This window comes from Balaenoptera physalus (assembly GCF_965194825.1).
Source record: "Balaenoptera physalus genome assembly, chromosome: 18".
NCBI classification, from domain to species: domain Eukaryota; kingdom Metazoa; phylum Chordata; class Mammalia; order Artiodactyla; family Balaenopteridae; genus Balaenoptera; species Balaenoptera physalus.
This window is the reverse complement of record NC_138899.1, coordinates 78,246,401-78,264,181: the sequence shown is the minus strand read 5'-3', so window position 1 is coordinate 78,264,181 and position 17,781 is coordinate 78,246,401. Positions and strand designations below refer to the sequence as shown.

Here is a 17,781-nt window from a genome sequence, read left to right as displayed (position 1 = left end):
ACGCTCACGTCATGGTGCAAACACTCTCCAGGACTCTTCATCTTCCCAAACTAAGACTTTCTATCCCTCTAACCTACCCACCCACCCTCCCCCTGACCCCCACTGTTCTATTTCCTGTCTCTCTGAATCTGTCTACTCCAGACGCCTCATGTAATCTTCTTGCTGCCCTTTGAAATAGTAATTCTCCACCGTTGTAGGGAGTTTCAGGACTCTATCAAGCTGTCATTGTTTTTATGGTGTCTCCATCCTTTGATTCTTCTGTGCTTGATCTTACGTCTTGCTGTGTACCATGGTACAAAAAAGCACCATTTTTCAAAATAGGTATAAAAGTTTAAAGGAAACTCAAATGATTTTTTTTCTTCCCTATTTCTCCCGTCGACTTTACCCATTTTCCCCTGATGGTCCTGGGAAAGTTGGGATATTCCTGGACCAGGATGGTGAGTTGAAGGCTGGGGAAGAGGCTTGGAGGGATTGGGCATGGGCTTTAAGCAGACCTGCCTTGTCAAGCAGGTGGTTTCTCCTGCCCTGGTTCAGGCTCTCTTTCTCCACTTGTTATGGTGACCCCTACCCCTCAACCATTTCCCTTCCAGGGGGTTATTGTTCTAGAACAGTGAAGGCTCTGGGATTCTTTGTCCAGGGACCATTGCTACTTGTGTTTTGTCTTCAGTAAGGTATGCAAGGCTGTGCTCATTCTACCCTTGGATTCCCGGTCCATCACCCCGTTCCTTCTCATCCTGTGTTCTGGCTGCAGCGAGGTGCTCCCTGGGCCTTTAATCACGCGCTTTCCCTGGAGTGCTTCCTCCTTCCTTGCTAAAGCCTTTCGGTCTTTTAAGATTTGGGTCTCACATCTCTCTTTTTAAAAATACATTATTGAAGTATAGTTGATTTACAATGTGTTAATTTCTGCCGTACAGCAAAGTGACTCAGTTATACATGTATATATACTTTTCCATTATGGTTTACACAGGAGGGTCCCACATCTCTTAAGAAGAGTGCCCTTCTTGTCTCACGTCTCCCACCCCCTTGGCAGTCTAGCCCACTCCCAGCCCCGCAGCACTGCACTGACATTTCTGTTGGGGACTTAGCCGGTTGGGTTGTATCACATCTATTTTTATGCCTGACCCCCCAGCTCTGCTGTATCATCCTTGATGGTGAAGTCTGTCTGCTTTATCTAGCCATCTCCCCGGCACCCACCACCGTTCCTGGCCAGTCGGAAGCAGAAAGGCTTTGCTGAATGACTTTCTTCCACAGGTGAAGGTCAGAAGTGAACAGAAAATAGGAATTGGTTTCACATGTTGTTCTAAGATTTCCCTTCCTACTTAATTGCTTATAGAACAGAACCAAACCCCCAAAGCAGTTACTTAAGCCTCAAAAACTTATGTTTTGTGTGCTTTTGATGTTTTGCTTTTATATACAAAGTACCCCTGAAAGGGGGACGCTGAGTTAAATGCTTTTAATGTCAGTTCTTCAGACTTAACAGATTGACGTCTGTCCTCAAATGCAGGTACCTTTGGGATTTAATGTGATAGCTGGCATCCTTAGTCATTTCTATCAGCTGAAGTTTAAAATGTGTTCATTTGACATATTTATTTTTAGCCTCTGGTACACACCAGTCACTGAGCTGCCGTTGGGGATATGATGGAAAAGCAAGGCATTGGTGACTTGTCTCTTTTCCCATTTTGCTTTAGTTTTTTGGGTCGGTTTGGGTGCAGGGGATGACTTAGGGGCCACAGGTGTTATCCAGGCCTGGATCAGCTAGTTCCCCTCTGCTTTCTGGCTCCCACCCTCAGCCTCTCAGAAGAGGTATTCCAGGAGCGGAAGACTCAGAGCAGCCTTCTGGTGTGTTCTTCCCGGGTCGTGCCGTGTGTAACTTTCACTACCACGGCACCTTTCTCTTAGGCTCACCTTGCGGTACCGACTGCACCCAGGTGAGGGGGCCAGGCTCCCACATCTGAGCCTGCACCCCTAAGGAGAGGCCGGAAGGGAGGTGTGGGCGAGGTGGAGCTGGAATCCCCAATTCACAGGTGAGGAAACCTGCAAGATAAAGCTACGTAACTCACCCGAACCCCACAGTTTGTGGAGGACCAAGGAGCCATCTGCCCGAGGTGCAGACAGTAAAACCGACTAAAAGTCTGTCCGCTGTACCTTGTTCTTGTGCACCAGCGTTGGTCTGCAGTGTCGGCAGTAAAATATATACACATACATGCTTCAAACTAGTGCATTTTTATTGCTTTTAAATACATGTTATATTCGACATGGGAATTAATTAGGAGCAGTGCCAGGTAACCCTCTGGCCCCCAGTGCACACAGACTAGATTTAATAAAAATCTTTAAAATTGAAACATTTTCATAATTATTCATTGTTTGCCAATTGGAGACCAAATCCAGAAAATAAAAAGCTAACATTAGTGGTATGATTCAGTAGTTGTCTAATTTATATTTTTTACAGATGTTTTGGTTTTGTTAAATTTCACCTATGAGTTACTTGACAATTATTGACGTAAATGTTGTAGCAGCCTATAACCAAAGGATCAAAATTCAAGCTGTTATGTAAATATAAAAATGATTGAATAGATAGTTGTGCTTTTTCTTGTACTATAATTTTGGTATTTATTGGCATGATTAGATAAAACTCAACAAAGGCAGTGTTTGCTGTTTCCTGGTCAATTTTATATGTTTTAGTTTCCTGATTGTTACTGAATGTAATTTTGCCACATAGAGGAGGGGACTATTAAAATGCAATCTTCTCTGGGTCTGTGACACACCGGATGCAAGCTGCCCCTCGACCATTGTCCTGGGTCTCAAGCTGCCCTTGACCGTGGGCTGCATCTTCTCCTGCACCTGTGCAGCTGTATTTGGCCATAGCATCCTGTCTTCTGGGCGTAGGTTTCCTCTTGTGTAAAATGAGGGGCTCGAAGTAGATCTTTCAAGGTCTGTTCTGGCTGTGAAATCCTGTGGTGACCGTATCCTGAGCCCGTGGCCTGGCTTGGGGGAACAGGTTCAGTTGACCTGTTGACCAGTTCCTGTTGCAGCTCCCACGCCTGCCGTCCTTAGTGCCTGAGGCAAGCGGGACCTGTTTCTCTTGCCCGTTGGCAGGTGTTGCAGGTGGTCTGTGAATGTGTCATGGATTCCCTGTTGCTTCGTTCCTTGCGACTAGGAGTGAGAGATTTGCTCAGGTCTCCCTCTGCATTTGGGAGGAAATAGATTCTCTGTAGGCTCCAGAGTTTTACATTACATTCCTCTATGTTCTCACCCATCCAGTTAGGAGACTAATGCTATTACCAGACTATCACAGATTTTTGGGTCAACTCGCTCCTGATTTTTGCTTGGCATGCTTTGTGCTGTGTCACTTAATACATAGACTTTACCATGCTGCTGGTGACATGGCTCCAATTGGTATTTTGGCCTTATGCTTATTCATTGTTTTGGCCGTAGACTTGATTTTGATGTAATTGTACAGCCTTTGCTTTCTTTTTGTTCACTTTTGTGTTGTTGCTCGTGAACTTGTTCTTAGTTTTTCTAAGTAACAGAATCCCCGCAGAATTCCACCCCCTTCTTCTGTTCACTGGGGGCGCTTGACCTCTCTGTTGTCACTTGTTTCATCTCCTATTTTTGCTTGCTTTTTTCTGGACTCCTGGGCGTGTTTGCTGGCACCCATCATAGAATCACTAACCAAATGGGAAACGGGAGGCGGAGCCATCGGTTTGGACCACACTGACCTTGCAAGTCTGGGATGGGCAGGCAGGTGTATCCAGAGGTTAAGATATTGGCCCAGGGAGGGCTTGTGGTAGAGGTCAAGGCTGGAGGTGGATTTGGTGACCGTGCACACACTGGTGGCGATTTGAGATACGGAAGTGAGCGGACAAGGCGCTTGGGGATGTTGAACAAGAGGGTCCTGTTTAAGGGCCCCTCAGCGAAGGAGGGGACATGGTACCCAGGGAGGAGGGTACAGATGCCAAGGACGACCCTTTGAGGAGGGAGGTGGGTAGGGACCCTTCCCCAGAGATAAGTCGATGAAGAGAGAGAGGCTGATGAAGGGGAGAAGCTTGGGCGTGATTTTATGTAAAATTAGATCTTGGGCTTCCCTGGTGGCGCAGTGGTTGAGAATCTGCCTGCCAATGCAGAGGACACGGATTTGAGCCCTGGTCTGGGAAGATCCCACATGCTGCGCAGCAACTAGGCCCGTGAGCCACAACTACTGAGCCTGCGCGTCTGGAGCCTGTGCTCCGCAACAAGAGAGGCCGCGATAGTGAGAGGCCCGCGCACCGCGATGAAGAGTGGCCCCCGCTTGCCACAACTAGAGAAAGCCCTCACACAGAAACGGAGACCCAACACAGCCATAAATAAATAAATAAATAAACCCGAAGTTAAAAAAAAAAAAATCCTTTAAAAAAAAAATCTTGCCTGGAAGAGTCGTGAGCATGTTTAAAGGTTGAGGGGTCAGCAGTGAAGGGGCGGGGGGAAGGCTGAGATATTGGGCCGTCAGATGGTACAAGAGCCTGGTGGAGGTGCCTGGGGTTAAGGGGCAGCCCGTGGACTTGGACGTGGACAGGAGAACCATCCCTTCCTAAGAGGATGGGAAGGGCTGAGGCCCAAGGAGCAGCTAGTGAGCTGGGGGTCAAGGTGAATCAAGTCCTGTTTTCCCCACAGCAGGGGGAGGGGCACAGCTTCAGAGGGAAGGAGCGAGGCTGGTGGGGGGATGGTTAGAGGAGGGGGGAGGGACAGGAGCAGCGACCTGGTGGTTGGGGGAGGGAGCTGACCCCTGCTGTGGCCCAGAGAACCCAGGGAGCCACATGTGGGTCACTGCGCCGCAGTGGAGGGCCCGCTGGGCTTTGCTTGAGTAACACGTGTTAGTGTTTTTTAAACCTTTGGGGAAACGAAAACCCCCAGTGAAGTAGAGAGATCAGCCTGGATTGGCCGCAGTGACTTCTGTGTGTGCTGCAGGCTGTTCCGAGGGGGGCTTTGTGCCTGGTGGGGGGGCTTTGACCTTCCTGCCACTGCAGAGGATTGAAACACGCATAAATGTTTTATTAGGCTTCCTGGGAGCCCAACCGCTGCCGCAGCAGAGAAGGTATGGAGGCTGGTTTGGCAGGGATGGTGAGGGAGGAGGCAGGTATGGCGAGAGGCGAGAAGAGAGGGGACGCAGCCTGTGTTCTGTTTCTTTGTTTTCGCTTTTGGAGGGGCAGGGACCCTGGTACCTGTGGGTTTTTAGAAGAGCTTTGCTTTTCTGATAGTCACAGGACCTTCATCTCTGTTTAAAAAACTGAAAACAGAAGGATAAAAAGTGAATGGAAGCTTCTGACATTTTTATAACTTTGCAAACACAGTCATCACTCTTTTCCCATTTATTCTTTCGGACGCTTTCCATCCACATCCATCCAGCAGCGAGTAAATGTGATGCTCCGGTGGTTTCCTTTGTCACAGCGATGTCCTTGGGCTTCACTTGTGAGCTCCCCCGCCCCTCATGTCCCCTGGCGGCTCTTTGCTTGGTGGTGTCCCTGAGATGACTGTCGTCTTGTCCCAGCGTCACCTCCATCCGTGCAGGATCCCCCTTCCTGACCCGAGTTGGGTGTTTGCTCAGCTCTCCCCTTGGCTGGCATCTCCCTCCCCGACAGCTTGTGAGCCCGGCTGTCCTGGCGTGTTGTTCGTAAGGACTATAAGGATCGGATTTGGGTAAACGGAACAGGAATGGGGAGCTGAGAATGGTCCCGTCGTCACCCTCCTCCTCCTCCCTGGAGGATGGTTCCCACCTCCTCTTAGTTCAGAAAAGACCAGAGTGTCTCATGACCTCAGGATTGCCCAGTGGTGAAAATGTTGACAAGAGGTTTGACTTGGTTTTAAGAAGTGATGGGATTTGCTTTTGCAAAGGTTGATGGAGGGCTGAGAGAGAGGGGGAGAGAGACCTGGAAGCGAGGATGGAGGCTGGGGTCCCTTGTCTCCCACCCTATTTTTTCTTAACATCTTTATTGGAGTATAATTGCTTTACAATGGTGTGTTAGTTTCTGCTTTATAACACAGTGGATCAACTATACATATACATATATCCCCATATCTCCTCCCTCTTTTGTCTCTCTCCCACCCTCCCTATCCCACCCCTCTAGGTGGACACAAAGCACCGAGCTGATCTCCCTGTGCTATGCGGCTGCTTCCCACTAGCTATCTATCTTACATTTGGTAGTGTATATATGTCCATGCCACTCTCTTTCTCACAGCTTACCCTTCCCCCTCCCCCATCCTCAAGTCCATTCTCTACAAATAACTCAATTTCGTTTCTTTTTATAGCTGAGTAATATTCAAATTTATATTCAAATTTCAAATATTCAAATAGTATTCAAGTAATATTCAAATTTATAACTACAAATAACTCAATTTCGTTTCTTTTTATGGCTGAGTAATATTCCATTGTATATATGTGCCACATCTTCTTTATCCATTCATCTGTTGATGGACACTTAGGTTGCTTCCATGTCCTGGCTATTGTAAATAGAGCTGCAATGAACATTGTGGTACATGACTCTTTTTGAATTATGGTTTTCTCAGGGTATATGCCCAGTAGTGGGATTGCTGGGTCGTATGGTAGTTCTATTTTTAGTTTTTTAAGGAACCTCCACACTGTTCTCCATAGTGGCTGTATCAATTTACATTCCCACCAACAGTGCAAGAGGCTTCCCTTTTCTGCACACCCTCTCCGGCATTTATTGTTTGTAGACTTGTTGATGATGGCCATTCTGACCCGTGTGAGGTGATACCTCACTGTAGTTTTGATTTGCATTTCTCTAATGATTAGTGATGTTGAGCATCCTTTCATGTGTTTGTTGGCAGTCTATATACCTTCTTTGGAGAAAGGTCTATTTAGGTCTTCTGCCCATTTTTGGATTGGGTTGTTTGTTTTTTTTGATATTGAACTGCCTGAGCTGCTTGTATATTTTGGAGATTAATCCTTTGTCAGTTGCTTCATTTGCAAATATTTTCTCCCATTCTGAGAGTTGTCTTTTCATCTTGTTTATGGTTTCCTTTGCTGTGCAAAAGCTTTGAAGTTTCATTAGATCCCATTTGTTTATTTTTGTTTTTATTTCCATTTCTCTAGGAGGTGGATCAGAAAGGATCTTGCTGTGATTTATGTCACAGTGTTCTGCCTATGTTTTCCTCTAAGAGTTTGATAGTGTCTGGCCTTACATTTAGATCTTTAATCCATTGTGAGTTTATTTTTGTGTATGGTGTTAGGGAGTGTTCTAATTTCATTCTTTTACATGTAGCTGTCCAGTTTTCCCAGCACCATTTATTGAAGAGGTTGTCTTTTCTCCATTGTATATCCTTGCCTCCTTTATCAAAGGTAAGGTGGCCATATGTGCGTCCCACTGTATTTTTATTTCTTGCCATCACTTTCCTGCTTCCTGTAGCCACGTTCTAACACAGTTTCATGTTGTGCGGACCTTGATCTGAGCTCACAGCTCAAGCTTCCTGGTTGGCGCGTTTTGTCCCCCCCCCGCCCCCCCCCGGATTTGAACCCTTTGAACATGGGGTGAATTGAAGCTTCTGTTGGAGAACGACTGAGGGCCGTGGTCTGGCTCAGACTGGATGGGACAGTGAGGTCTACCTGGCAGAAACACTGCGGTGACGACCGGCCAGCAGAGGGCGCTGTGCTGCTGGTCTGAGGTGTGCTCTGGGCTCTCCACCTGCAAGGCAAGCGCAGGGGGTTAAGGGAATACTTATTTGATGTGGCCAACCTAGAGCTCACTGGTCAGAGGAGAGAGAATTGCTTTCCCTGCTTCCCTTCCCCTTACCCCTCACCCCCGCCCACACTCACACTCACACACGCAGTTGAAATGATTGTGCGCTGGGTAGACGTGAATAGAGAAAAGCTTGCAGAGAAGGTGACCCCTTGGGCTGTTGGCTCAGAAGAGAAGGATGTGGTTTGATGAGAAGAAGAAAGATGTTCTAGGAATTTAGCAGAGGATGAAAAGGAAGCAAGAGAACTGGATAAGAGCTAAATACGCTACAGAATCAAGTGACGTCCATTTAAGGGGGAGGAACTTTACTCTCATTTCTCCCGTGGGCTGAGTTACAGGGCGAAGACTCGCGTCCTGAAAGCCAGACTGCTCTCAAAGCAACGAGCGTGTAAACGCTTTGTACTCTGGGTGCCAGGCTGACGTCTGCTTCTCGTTAGACTCATGGAGGGCAGGTTAAAATCCCCTTCCTTTTATCCGTGACCCGGGGCCCAGCTGCTGCTGGCAGAAGGAGGTGATTGTAGGGGTTACTATCAGATATGAGTGTAGCTACCTCATTTTGTGGTGGGAAGTAGTATACGAATAAACTAGGTCTTCAGCCTAATTTCATGTTCTAATAAACAGCTCCTTATGTACAACCATTCTTGAAATTAGCTAAACATCCAAGAACTGATGGCCCCTTGACAGTTACATCTGATACTGTTAATTTTTATTTAGAATATGTATTAAAATAATACATGAGGGTGGTGAAAAGTTCAAATACTGTGGAAGCTTATCATGAAAATCAGTAGCTTCCAGCCCTCTCTCTCTCATTCTGGTTCTGTCCCACCAAAGGCAACCACTGCTTTTAATTCTTTCGGTGGTTTCCACTGTATTTCTAAGTTAGGTTTAGAAGAGATCTCTCTGAATTCTCTTATAGGTGAAGATTTAACTTATTTACTTCAGGATGAATTAGTGAAGTAGTATATCATGTTTGTCTCCTTTCTAGTATAACTTATTTTTCCTGTCTCATTTTTCTACTGGAACTTTTTTTTTTTTATATATCAATTCTTATTTTTTCCATGAGAACACTGTATTTATATTTTGCAACCTCTTGTTATGTTTTATTATTCTTAAAAGTGTTTTTATTTATTTTTCCTTGCAGCTTTACTGAGATATAATTGACGTATAATACTGTTTAAGGTGTACTGTTTTTGACGTCATATTTTACGTCTTTTTGTGCATAATTATTGTGGATATAGATATTACTACTTTTGTTTTTAACCCTCCTAGCTTTATATATGGTTGATTTGCTACCTTTACTGTATATTTGCTTTTACCAATGGTATTTTTTCTTTTGTAACTTTCAAAGTTCTAGTTGTGGCCTTTTCCACTCAGAGAAGTTCCTTTTAACGTTTCTTATAAAGTTAGTTTGGTGATGCTGAACTCCTTTAGCTTTTGCTTGTCTGTAAAACTTCTGATTTCTCTCTCAAATCTGAATGAAGCCTTGCTGGGTAGAGTAGTCTTGGTTGTAGGTTTTTCCATTTCATCACTTTAAGTATGTCGTGTCGCCCCCTTCTGGCCTGCAGGGTTTCTGCTTAAAAAGTCAGCTGATAGCCTTGTGGGAGTTCCCTTGTATGTAACTTGTTGCTTTTCCCTTGCTGCTTTTAATATTCTCTTTATCTTTAATTTTTGCCTCGTTTTAATTACAGTGTTTCTTGGTGAGGTCCTCTTTGGGTTGATCCTGTTTGGGACTCTTTGCTTCCTGGACTTGGATGTCTGTTTTTTTTCTCAGGTTGGGGAAATTTTCAGCTGTTATGTCTTCAAATATGTTCTTTCTCTCTTCTCCTCTGGGACTCCTGTAACGAGAATGTTACTATGCTTGATGTTGTGCTGGAGGTCTCTTAAACTCTTCTCATTTCTTAAAAAGCTCTTTTCTTGGGGCTTTCCTGGTGACGCAGTGGATAAGAATCTGCCTGCCAATGCAGGGACATGGGTTCGAGCCCTGGTCCGGGAAGATCCCACATGCTGCGGAGCAACTAAACGCATGCGCCACAACTACTGAACCTGCGCTCTAGAGCCCGTGAGCCACAACTACTGAAGCCCGCGAGCCACAACTACAGGAGCCCACGCATCTAGACCCCGTGCTCCACAACAAGAGAAGCCACCACAGTGAGAAGCCTGCGTACCGCAATGAAGAGTAGCCCCAGCTCACTGCAACTAGAGAAAGCCCACGTGCAGCAACGAAGACCCAATGCAGCCAAAAAATAAATCAATAAGATGAAAATTAAAAAAACAAAATTAAAAAAACAAAATTCTTTTCTCCTTTTTCTGTTCAGCTTAAGTGCTTTCCACTGCTCTGTCTTCCGGTTCACAGATCCATTCCTCTGTATCATCTAATATGTTGACTCCTTCTAGTGTAGTTTTCATTTCAGTTATTGTATTCTTTATCTCTGTTTGGTTCTTTTTTATGTTTTCTCTTTGTTAAAAACTTCTAACTTCGCACTCTGTTCATCCATTCTTCTGAGTTCTTTGATCATCTTTATGGTCATTACCTTGAACTCTTTCTCAGGGAGATTGCTTATCTCCACTTCCCTTAGTTCTGGGGTTTTATCTTGTTCCTTTGTTGGGGACATATTGCTCTGTCACCTCATTTTGCCTCATTCTCTGCTTTTAGTCCTATGTATTAGGTAGGTTGGTTATGTTTCCTGATCTTGGGGAAGTGGCCTTAGGTGGGAGACGTCCTGTGGGTGCCAGCAGCACACTCCCCTCTGGTCACCAGAGCTGTGTGCTCTAGGGGTACCCTTTATGTGGGCTGCATGGGCCCTTCTGCTGTGGCGGTGCTGACTACTGTAGGTGTGCTGGTGGGCGCAGCTGGCCCCTCTTCTGGTTGGTTGCCAGGCCCCGCCGTGTGGAGGCTGCTCGCGGCTGATGGGCGGGGCTGGGTCCTGGGCCCTCTGGTGGGTGGGGCAGGGCCGGGTCCCGGCACTAATAAGCTGGAGGAGGTGTTTCACAGCAGTGCTCACCAGCCCCAGTGTCCTTGTGGTGGGATGAGCCCCCAGACTGGCTGCTCTGAGTGTCCTTGTCCCCAGGTACCTCCTTCCTCTCCAGGAGGCTCTCCAAGGTCAGTCCTGCCTAATAGGTGACTGTGATGGTTAATTTATGTGTCAACTTGATGGATATTTGGTCAAACATTATTCTGGTGTTTCTGTGAGGGTGATTTTGAATGTGGTTAACATTCGATTCATGGACCGAGTAAAGCAGATTTCCGTCCCCAGTGTGGGTGGGTCTCGTCCAATCAGGTAAGGGCCTGAATAGAACAAAAGGCTGAGTGAGAGGGAACTGTTCCTTCCTCACAGGCTTCGTGCTGGGACGTCGTCTTTTTCCTGCCTCTGAGCTAGAACTACACTGTCGGCCCTCCAGGGTCTGCAGCTTGCTGAGTGCAGATCTTGGGACTTGTGTGAGCCCATACATATACATATATATCCTGTTGGTTCTGGTTCTCTGGGGGAACCCCAACGAATGCAGTGACCCTCTACTCTCTTGAAAATGGGCTGACCTGTCTTCTCTGGTAGGTCAGGCTGCCTGCCTCTCAGCCCAGGGCCCTTCCTCAGGTCCCAGGCCCCTCTTTTGCTATGGCTCATTCTCAGAAGGCATCTTAGAGCCAAGGAGACGTCCTTCTTGCCAGAAGCAGAAAGGAGTCTATTTTGGGTGGGGGGGGGGCGGTGGGAGACACTCCTTAGCTGATAATCCCGCTCTTAGATTTTAAAAACGTGGCAGTATATTTTTACACTGTTTTCTACTATTTTAATGGTGCCTGAGTAGGCAGAAGTGATAAATGTGTGGGTCCATTTTACAGTTGGGGGTCAGAAGCTAGGGGCCCTTGAGATTGGCCTTTACTGCTGTCGAATCCCATACATAACGACTTAGAGCCCTCACGTCTCTGTGTCAAATTTGCGACAGGCGCCTCCATGGGTGTACTCACTTCTGGGAACTGCAGCTGCATCCTTAGCTTATCCGGCACGCAGGAAAGTGCACAGAACCCAACAGGAAATTTGTAATTAAAATTAAACATTTGGATGAAGGTTGGCAGTCCTGTGAGAAATAGGCAAGAATAAAATGATGAAGGAGAGACAGACTTGCTTTACATCCAGCCCTGAGTGAGGTTTGTGTGTGTGCCACACCAGTGAGCCCTGCGCCCTGACTCCACCTCTGCTGGTCTCCCATGTAGATGTCACCCATGGTTGGAGCTCCTGGGCGCTGCCTGCTTGGGAGTGACCTGTTGGACGGTCACGGTGACCTCCCTTTGCGACCAGCAGCGACACTGCCTCTGTGACTGAGGGCAGAGACCTGCAGGATGGATTTGAGCGCTTCTGCTTCCATAACTTACTTTCAGAGTCATGTCACACCTTCTTTGACTTCTAGGGCAGCCTTAATCCTTCCCTTTAAAATAAAAAAAAAAAATTATTTATTTATTTATATTTTTGGCTGTGTTGGGTCTTCGTTTCTGTGCGAGGGCTTTCTCTAGTTGCGGCAAGCGGGGGCCACTCTTCATCGTGGTGCGCGGGCCTCTCACTATCGCGGCCTCTCTTGTTGCGGAGCACAGGCTCCAGACGCGCAGGCTCAGTAGTTGTGGCTCACGGGCTCTAGAGCGCAGGCTCAGTAATTGTGGCTCACGGGCCCAGCTGCTCCGCGGCATGTGGGATCCTCCCAGACCAGGGCTTGAACCCGTGTCCCCTGCATTGGCAGGCAGATTCTCAACCACTGCGCCACCAGGGAAGCCCCAATCCTTCCCTTTTGATAGGGCTTGTTTCTCTGGGTTTGGAGAGAATATATTGAATTCTCAGTGAAGGGCCAAGGGTGTTGTAATTCAGTAGACTGAGCCGTAGTGCTTTTCTTTTGTGGCAGTGGTGGGATTGGGCCTGAACTGTGTGACTCCTTCTGTACTTGTCTGCCTTTAGGCCAGATAGTTTCATAAGAGGTATTTACTGTTTCTTTGTACTGAAGATGGGAAACCTCATGGAAAGGGATCCTTTGAGATTTGCCATGTAAAATTGAGTCAGAGTCTCAGAACTCCTTTTCTTCTGATTTTATAGCATAAAATTCACAAGTTTTCTCATAAAGCAAACGAATCAAACCTACTCTTCCACGGTGCCATGTTTAAAGATGTTAGCCATAGGCATATCTAATGTCTGGCTTTCGGAACTGCTTGCCTAAGAGTTTTCTTCACTGGAAGATTTGCCTGGCAGCAAGCTCCGTGCTCAAAATGTTTTCTTCTCTCGGTTATCTTCTTTTCAGCCCACGTTTCTATGTGAAATAAATTGCCTTGTGTCCAAAGCTATTCACTGAATAATGTATTGAGTAAAAAAACCAAATTAGAAATGTGATAGGAACAGGACTCTCATGCTGTTTAATGGGAATTATAGGGGTGTCTAATTTATGAACTTACGTTCAAAGGTATATTTATAAGCTGATTGATTAGGGCTCAACCCATTTTTCTCATTGGATGTGTATTGCAAAGAATAGGCTGATTTTTCAGCCCGCACGATCTATAATAAAGCGCTACAAGTAATTACAGCACTATCAGTACTGGTCCGGGTCCAGTGACTGCATTCTGGGAACAGGTTATGAGGCCAGGCAGTATCTAGCACATCTTTTCCAGTTGTAGACAAAGAAACTGGAAAAGTGTTGAAAATAAACATGTCCATGTTTGGAAATGAGCTTATTAATCTGTTCTTTGTAACTGGTGAAATTTCAGTAGTTCAGTAAAATGAAGTAGAACTTTCTAGGGAGGTGGTCCTATCTTGACATGGACAGGCCGTGGTGATCAGCAGGGATTTTTGCGTTCAAGATTTCCAGAAGATAATTTGGGAGGGGTGACTGATGATGCATCAGGAGTCCACGGCAGGGGAGAGGACCAGGACGTCCTCCTGGGCGAGTCCCAGGTGTGCGGTGAGGCCCGTTGTCAACGGGAGTGGCAGGGGGTCCCCTGGGGGCTTTGTATATACTGGTCTCCTGGCTCTTGGTCTTTCTTAGGGGTTAGTGTGTAATGTACTCTTAAGGGATAAATGAATTCAGCTGTTTATGAAGACACGAATGGCCGTCTTAGGCCGTAGTTTTCTACCTTCAATAATCCGGAACTCCTTGCTGAGTGAACATGTGAGCGCAGAAAGGTGGAAGGTCTCCTGCAGGGAGCTGGGAGAGGGATGGTTCCCAGAACAGGGTCGTGGAGCCACTGGTCAGCTCACAGAGTAGCTTCTGTGAAGGGGTTTAAAGGGGCCCCGCAGTCTTCCAGTAAACACTGAATGCTTAGGCTACCTTGGGCACGTACGAGAAATGTATCTGCCCCTGTGAGGCCAGAGAAGGAAAACAAACACCCCAGTGTGGGTTACTGTTCACATCCGGAAGGTGAGTGTTAAGCTAGTTTGGTTCCTGGGTTTCCGGGGGCTTGTGATCCAGAGAAGTTACTCTCTGAGCAGCTATTGCATTGTTAGATTTGCCTTTGGGGAACAGCCATCAACGTGGATCTTTTCTCCCAGCTGGAAAATTGCACTCAGACGTCATCCCGGGCTTGGTTTCGGGGCTGCCCTCCGGAGGTCAGATCCTGGAAGAGCTTTTGTTGTGACAGGCAGGGAGCCCCTGACTCACGTGTCTCCAGGCCCTATTTTCTGATGCTTGTTTCCCATACTCGCCAGATCCTAGGAGTTTCCACGAGGAACGTGTCCACCACACACGTAGCCAGGTTCCTTCCCTGCTGGGTCAGGTCCCCCGGAGAGAGGTTTGCAGGTTGGTATTGTCGTCAGACCTTGTCTTATCCTCGGAATCCTGCAGAGGCTTCCTGTCTCCTGAAGACAGAAAGGCCAGTGTGGGCATGAGCTGCAGGGCCTGAGTCACCCCATCGCTCCGCCCCCGGTCCCCTCCCTGCGCCTCCAGCAGGAGGGACGGCGGCTGCCCTCCCGCTCAGCGTTTTCGTGCGTGCTGTTCCCTCTCTCTGCAGAGCTCTTCTCTGTGCATCCACGTGGCTGCTTCCTGCTTCGTCACCTCCCTTAGGCCTTTGCTCACAGGTCACCTTCTAAGTGACACATTCCTTGATCACCGTTGAAAATAACTTCTTCCCCTGCTCCCGCCCCTCCCTCACCCCCCAGTGTCCCCTTCTGTGTCCTCCATCCCTGGTCTGTTTTCCTCCACGGTATTCTTCACTGTCTATCCTGCCACATATTTTATTTGGTTTTAAAGTGTCATTTTGTCTCTAGACTGTAATTCCCTTGAGATAATGCATTTGTGACCCTTTGATTCCCTGCAGTTCCGGGCACAGTGCCTGGTACGTAGATACGGCTCAGTAAATACGTGTGGAGGGATGGATGGATGAATGGATTTTTGACAAGCCCCTGGTCATTCTTCATGTCACCCGATTTCGGGAAACACTGATCTAACAGATATTTAGAGGGAAGCTGGGTGAACCACGGGAAACAGTTCTGTTTTCTCCTGGTCATTTCTCCCCGTGCCCCAGGCCCTGCAGACTCACTAAATGCCTGAGATTTGCTTTCAGCCAATGCCTGGCCAGGCCATCAAGGAGGCTGACACATGCAGTTTGAGGGGGAATCTTCTGGGGCAGCGAATTCAGCTGGTGAACAAACTCTTCTGCTGGGAAGCTCTTCATTCACCCCTTTCATCCTATAAATTTTCTTTCCCCTGGGAAGTGATGGTAAATGCCTCCCATCCAGTTACATTTTATACTGTTCAGCTGGATTGAACTCAAACGGGTGACTTGAACACGTCTACCTCCTCAGGGGTAGCTGCCACTCAAAGTGTGGTCCTCAGACCAGCAGCATTGGTCTCACCTGGGAACTCATTACAAATGCAGAATCTCAGACCCATTCCAGACCCACTGAATCGGGATATGCATGCAATGGTTAATCTTATGTGTCAATTTGGCTGGGCCAGGGCGCCTGGATATTTGGTCAAACATTACTCTAGGTGTTTCTCTTAAGGTGCCTTTTGGATGAGATTAACATTTATCAATAAATTGGTGGGCTTTGAGTAAAGCACATTGCCCACCATAATGTGGGTGGGCCTCATCCATCAGGTGAAGGCCTTAATGAACAAAGACTGACCTCCCTGAGGAAGAAGGAATTCTGCCAGCAGATGGTCTATAGACTTAAATGGCAACATCAGATCTTCCCTTGGGTCTTCAGTTCTCCAAACCTGTCCTTTTGGTTTTTTATGGAGTCTTCATTACAAACACGTGATTGATAGAATCATTGGCTGGTGGTGATTGAAATCTCCAGCCCCTCCTTTTCTCTTAGGAGGGGGTGGGACTGAAAGTTTCAACCCTCCAATCATGTGGTTGGTTCCCCTGGCATCCAGCCCCCATCCTTAGGTTACCTAGGGGCTTTCCGTGAGTCACCTCATTGACATAACAAAAGATACCTTTATTGCTCTCAACACAACAGAGATCCGAAGGGTTTTAGGAGCTCTGTGCCAGTAACCAAATAGAACACCAAATATATGTTTCTTGTGATAAATCACAGTATCACAGCGCCTTCAGAAGACGGCTAGAAATAATTCTGTCTTAAGGATGACTCTTAATCATTGTGTATTGCAAAACGCCAGGCTGTGATACCAGATCTTCCCTGCAGCAGTGGCCACAAATGGTACATGAAGCTATCCCATCCCATCCCATTCCTTCCCCACTCCCCCATCATATGGCCTCAGGCTGCTGTGTGTTTTGAGTTGTCAGGTTTTTTTAAAATAAATTTATTTATTTTATTTATTTATTTTTGGCTGCTTTGGTTCTTCGTTGCTGTGCGCGGGTTTTCTCTAGTTGCGGCAAGCGGGGGGCGCGTTGCTGTGGCTTCTATTGTTGCGGAGCACGGGCTCTAGGCACGTGGGCTTCAGTAGTTGTGGCACGCAGGCTCAGTAGTTATGGCGCACGGGCTTAGTTGCTCCGCGGCATGTGGGATCTTCCTGGGCCAGGGCTCGAACCCGTGTCCCCTGCACTGGCAGGCGGATTCTTAACCACTGCGCCGCCAGGGAGGCCCGAGTTGTCAGTTTTGGCATTTCATTCTGTCATTCCAGGTTTGGTCACCGTCAGGCCTTATAGAAGTACATGTGCCTCAGGGGCTCTGTCTTCTGAGCTCTTGGCTCTTCTATTTGGTGCTTCTAATTAATGTGTATCTTAAACCCAGAAAATCTCTCAAGACTGTACTTCAGGTAAGAGGTGGCTTCAGCAGGTGAGCTAAGACTTGGCAGGTACCTTTATGGATGAGCCTTTGAGCAGCTAAAGGAGGTGTGGTTCGTTTTATCCCTCAGGTCCCCAGTTTATGCCTTTCCATTATTTCACTGTTCGTTGATTATCTGCTATGTGCTAGGAACATACGAAGTTGAAGTTGTTTAAAAAAAAAAAAAAATTCAGGGCTTCCCTGGCGGCGCAGTGGTTGAGAATCCGCCTGCCAATGCAGGGGACACGGGTTCGAGCCCTGGTCTGGGAAGATCCCACATGCCGTGGAGCAGCTGAGCCCGTGTGTCACAACTACTGAGCCTGCACGTCTGGAGCCTGTGCTCCGCAACAAGAGAGGCCGCGATAGTGAGAGGCCCGCGCACCGCGATTAAGAGTGGCCCCCGCTTGCCGCAACTAGAGAAAGCCCTCGCACAGAAACGAAGACCCAACACAGCCATAAAAAATAAATAAATAAATAAATAAATAAAAATAAATAAATTAAAAAAAATTCAGCTGAGTAAAGTTTAGAGATCTTATTGGCTTTACTCAGTGATTCATGAGTCGGGCAGCATCCCATCGAGCAGATAAAGTAGCTCTGAGGAGTTGTACAAAGTGGAAGACTTTGACAGGCAAAAAGCAGTGGGACAAGGAAGTTACTAGCAAAGAGTCAATTGTTTGGGGCAAAGTCACATTCCTTTGGGGTGTATCAGGCCGATAACCTCCCTAGTGCTGACCGGGTGATTCCAGACTGACTGGTTAAGATTAGATTCCTGGAACAGGCTGAAGCTGCAGTTAGGTCAGGCATTGAGTCTCGGTTTGATGATGTGGGCTGAGCACAAGTGACTCCATTTTGGG

General features: G+C 47.2%; 1 protein-coding gene across 3 annotated transcripts in view; it reads left to right on the top strand.

The window, feature by feature from the left end:
- Positions 1-17,781, top strand: part of LOC309647806 (phospholipid-transporting ATPase IB) — a 546,353-nt gene that overhangs the window by 108,276 nt on the left and 420,296 nt on the right. The window lies entirely within an intron of this gene.